At 39.4% G+C, this 5,176-nt stretch overlaps 1 long non-coding RNA gene across 1 annotated transcript; it reads left to right on the forward strand.

Moving 5' to 3' along the window:
- The first annotated feature begins 2,676 nt into the window (after positions 1 to 2,676).
- LOC129350229 (uncharacterized) lies at positions 2,677 to 4,653 on the forward strand. The gene is made up of 3 exons (XR_008603580.1): positions 2,677 to 2,833; positions 3,461 to 3,619; positions 4,503 to 4,653. It is a non-coding gene; the product is annotated as an uncharacterized LOC129350229 (long non-coding RNA).
- The last annotated feature ends 523 nt before the right edge of the window (positions 4,654 to 5,176 follow it).

Genomic DNA, 5,176 nt, shown 5'->3' on the forward strand with positions numbered 1-5,176 from the left:
GACCATCTGTTTAATACACTTGTATCAAATAATATGAGACACATTATGTTTTCACAGAGCTGCATGTACGATTTAGTTCCCATTGTCATATTTGTGCATTTTGATCGCCTCAAATGACTTCTCCGTGTTTACTTTCCTGACAACATACCTGCTCTATGTGTCCTCACATATAAATATTCAGTCTGTCTCAACTTCCAGTTCCTTTGGTCTGAGCTGTGTCTGCTTCACACCACATGTACTCATTCATCGCCTCTGAATCACAACCACAGGCTGAACAACACACACTTTATGACATTCAAACTCCAGAATATTCTCTGCTCGCTTCCGTTTCGGCTTTAAGTGAGATGCAGCTCCACTTTATAGACTGTTGAGTGAGCAGAGAGGAAAAGAGGCAGAGATTGTCTGAGGCAGATCTTATTACAATCTCACCCATCTTGGGAATTTCCAGCAGCCTTCTTTAGTTTCAAGCAGCACAAACACCAAAATACTTCAGCCCATTAGTTTAAAATGCGGGGCTTTGGCTTGGACCAAACTGTGGGAGGCAGAACTTTGTGTTAGTTTTTACAAAGTTACATAAGAACATATCAGAGTTTGAACGTTCTCTTGCTCTCAGAACAGATATTCTTTACACCAGCGTCGTCATGTGGGTCAACATTTTCACAGTAGCTCAAAATATGCTGAACATCGACGCCAAAATCATTTTGAGATGGTGATAATTTCCTCAAAGGGCAGCGAACTCATTTTAAAATGGGTGTCAACTCGTCAGTCTAGACTTGAATGGGAGAGATAAGTGGTTATATAACCGACTGCTGCCGGCGAGGCCTCCCCAGAAAAAAAGAAAAGAAAAGAGGGGAGGGTTTTAGATCTGCACTGGGGCACAACTACCTCCCAGCTGGCCTCTACTTCTGCATCACAATACGGGTCAATATATTTTGAATTCTGACTCTTTTTCTTCTGACAAACTGCTTTTTATTAGTCGGTTAACCCTTCTGATATGTTGTTGTTGTTATTGTGGAAAATGCTTTGACATTTAAAGTCTTAACATTAGTTATTAACACCTCCTAAATTATTGCTGCATGCTCTGAAGTAACGTTAAAATTAACAAACAACACACATTATTGGGTCAGTATATAATTGCGGGACTTTTTGCATCATAGTTGACATTTTTGCTGTTTTCAGACCTAAAATCAACATGGCCACCTATAACCAAACACCACATAGCATTTTTAGACAAACATTCTTCTAACTATTGCATATACAATTGAGTAAAATTGAAATTGAAAGTTATCAAGATATTGTAGCAAACCTGTTGATGTGCCATAATCCACACCTGACTCTCACAATATTTTATATCAAATAACTCAGAAAGGGGCTGCACAGTGGCGTAGTGGTTAGCACTTTCGCCTTGCAGCGAGAAGATCCCTGGTTCGCGTCCCGGCTTTCCCGGGATCTTTCTGCATGGAGTTTGCATGTTCTCCCTGTGCATGCGTGGGTTCTCTCCGGGTACTCCGGCTTCCTCCCACAGTCCAAAAATATGCTGAGGTTAATTGATTACTCTAAATTGCCCGTAGGTGTGAATGTGTGAGTGATTGTTTGTCTTTGTATGTAGCCCTGCGACAGACTGGCGACCTGTCCAGGGTGTCCCCTGCCTTCGCCCGAGTCAGCTGGGATAGGCTCCAGCACCCCCCGCGACCCTAGTGAGGATTAAGCGGTGTATAGATAATGGATGGATGGATGGATAACTCAGAAAGCCTTAGAGTCTGGCCAGTCTTTTCTTCAGGAGGAAATGACATCATGTGGAGCAGGTCATGTGATCTGGAATTAACACACTTCCTTGAGAGGTGTTTTTGTAATGAGGCACTTACAGTTTGTTATTATCTGTCATGATTATCTCAACTTAATAAAAGAACACAATCCAAACTCTTTCTGAATCAGCTCATTTTATTATTGTTTAGCTCATTAGAAGGTGGTTGGTATTAAATTGGGATGGTTGTTTAGTTGACATTTTAGTGATATCCAGTCATTTTTATTATGAAGTGATTGTTTCCATAATAAATAATTATGGAATTTGTAAAGACATGATCACAATGAACATTAAAAACATTATTTATGTTTTTTACTTTGAATAAAAGTATCCAAGATACATTCCATGGACAAAATATTGACCCATATGATTGTCAAAGATTTTTTTTTTTTCAGAAAAAGAGCTAAAAGTTTGTTTGTTTTTTTTCCAGTAAAAGGAGCTTATTGTAAACTCCTCGCCCTCCATCACCACAGATAGTAGAATAGCTCTGTGGTGATGGAGGACATCATCCTCTGACACCCATCTTGCCTCTGGACCACTGTTCCCTCTAAACTGCGCGCGTGCGCAATTGCGCACTGCTGACACGGTCTCCGCGCACAGAAAATCTGCTGCGCACAAAAAAAATCTAACCTAAATTGTAAATAAAATAAACACGTAACAATTCATTCTGTGCTATTTTTCAGTGTGAGTCAGTGAGTGACCGGTGACTGGCTGCTGCAGCCAATGATGCGATTCACATACGTATTTACCATAGACTGTATATAATGGTATTTACGCAGCTAATCTACGTCAGGCGTCCTTATGTGCAGCTACCGTTGTTCTCATAGATATGAATGAGTAGATAGGACACGCCCCTTTGAGCTGCGTGCTACAGCGAGGCGAAACTAGTGGGGGCAAAGTTTCAGTGCATTCCGTTGATGTAGACGGCGTGAAAACGGAAACAAGAAGTATGCCGTCTCACTGTGCTGCATACAATTACACACTACGTCGTACGATTGAGACAAGGAAACTTGGAATGACTTTTCATAGGTAAGAATAGTTTTTGGCTCTTTTTTCATTATTAAATCTTGTTGAGAGCTTCCAGTCTATGAGAGCTAACTAGTTAGCCACTAGCAAAACGCTAAGGCGAGCTAGCAGCTTGACAAGCAAATACCAGACGATTAATAGTAGCTGTAGTATAGTTGTACAAGCAGTAGTAGTAATACTAAACGTACAAGCAGCAGTAGTAGTATAAACAGCTGTTTGAGTCGTAGAAGTAGTATCAGCATTTGTAATAGTATTACAAGTTGTAGTAGCAGTGCCAGTATCAGCAACAGTTAATGTACTAGCAATACTACTAGTAGTAGTCATATTGCTATTACTACCACCAATACTACCAATAGTAGTTATAAAGCCCAACTCATGTATATCCAGATTACCATCTATGTTCTTCCTCCAAACTCATTTTATGATTGGGATTACAGGCAGTTCTTTAGGACTGCTCTCAAATAATTGAAAGGTTACTAAACAAGGTTATACTTATCAAATTAAATAGCTCTGGTCTCCAGTATATTGGCGAATTCGGTTCTTTGTACTTAATTTATTAGCATGATTTCTTTTTAATATGTTGTGTACAGACTTAATTACTTCTCTGTCTACTTTTCTTACTCCATGTAGGTTTCCCAGAGACTATGGGTTGAGGAGGAATTGGAAGTTTGTCGGCTTAGACCTGGTGTCATTCCATCAGTGTTAAACTTCCCGGCTCATCTTGGAAGAGTACGTGCCAGAAAGACCACGACCAAGCAGCCTTGAGATCTTAGACAGCGTCTCCCTCAGGTGGGTGTCGACGGTGTTCACAGTCAGGTCTGTGGTAATCCCGTCAAAAAACAAAACAGAAAAAAAATCTAGATTATAAATCAACATGTAACCAAAGCACTCTGTGTATAACGCCATAGTATAGGATGTAGTTCAGAAAATGTCAAAGTATAGTATACTTTACTCAAGAATAACATAGTATGGCCTGTAGTTCATAGTACAGCATGTTGGCAAGAAAAAAAAAAAAAACATAGATTATTATGTGGTTCAAAAAGTGCAAAATGATAGGATGTTGCCTAAAATTGTCATGTATGATATGTGGTTCAAAAAATGTCATAGTGCAGTATATTGTCAAAATAGTATGTAATTCAAGAAAACATCAGAGTATAATATGTCATCTAAAAAATGTTAAAATGTCGAAAAAATTATATGTTGCTAAAAAAAACCCAAAAAAACGTCACAGTAATATGTCAATTAAAAAAGCCTATAGTATAGTGTGTCGCCCAACAAATATCACAGTATAGCATGTCGCTCTAAAAATGTCACAGTATAGCCTTTAGTCCACAGCTGTCAGTAGGTGAGGAGCAACACCAAAACAGTCCAAACGCTGGTTTCCAGAGGGTTAGACGAGAATTTATTTGAAAGAGTAAGTTTACAACAACACAACATGTGAGGGGGTTTAAAAACAAATGGGTGTTAGTAAAATAAAAATAAATAAACAGAACTAAAAGTGAACTTCACGTTGACATTGATGGGCATTCCAACCAGGAACAAAGTAAAAGATAATCAATAGGAAAAAAAAACTCTTCCTGTTCACCTCTTAAAACCCAAAAACACACCACAGTAGCACCCTAAACTAAAACTACCAATGGGTTCCCTGTTTTCCTTTGTGAACAATTCAAAGGTCCCTCTCTATCTCCCCACACATCCACCAACCACTGGAACACATCTCCAAAGTTCTGCCGGGCCAGCTCAGCTTCCCCTCAGAAGAAGTGCTGCCACCTGCCAGATGAAGGAGCCTTTTGAGAGGCAGCTGGTATCGTGATTGGACTGTACTTTGGTCTGTTCCAATCCAGCTTCAGCTCCAGAGACGGCAGGCGGGACAAGTCAACGGAGGCCGGGTGGACGAAGGCATGCAGCTGAGTACAATCCAGAAAACAACAGAGGAGGAGTGCAGCAGCCCAAAGCCAGAACAAGCAGAGTAGCATCATATGTCTCTTAGAAAACATCATAGTATAGCCTTTGGTATGAAAAAACACCATCATATACATCGTATATTGTACAAATAACAAGTCAAAGAGACATACATTGTAGAATTGTAGTAATTGTGGGCTGACTGATTTACTGATTGTCAGTATTTTATTTTTTACTGATTTACGGTAATAAATACATTTAAAAATGGTGCTACTTTGGCTCTGAACCTTTATCTACCTGTGGTGGCTCTGTCTTCTGGAGTGATTTGATTGGTTATACGTCACGAATAAAACTCCTTTAACTTAACATCTGTAAACAAAACAAAAACGTATCAACAAAGTTTTCTGTTAGAGTTTGTGTTCTTCAAAGTTTAACTCCAAGATT

Source organism: Amphiprion ocellaris, chromosome 1, assembly GCF_022539595.1.
Source record: "Amphiprion ocellaris isolate individual 3 ecotype Okinawa chromosome 1, ASM2253959v1, whole genome shotgun sequence".
NCBI lineage: Eukaryota > Metazoa > Chordata > Actinopteri > Pomacentridae > Amphiprion > Amphiprion ocellaris.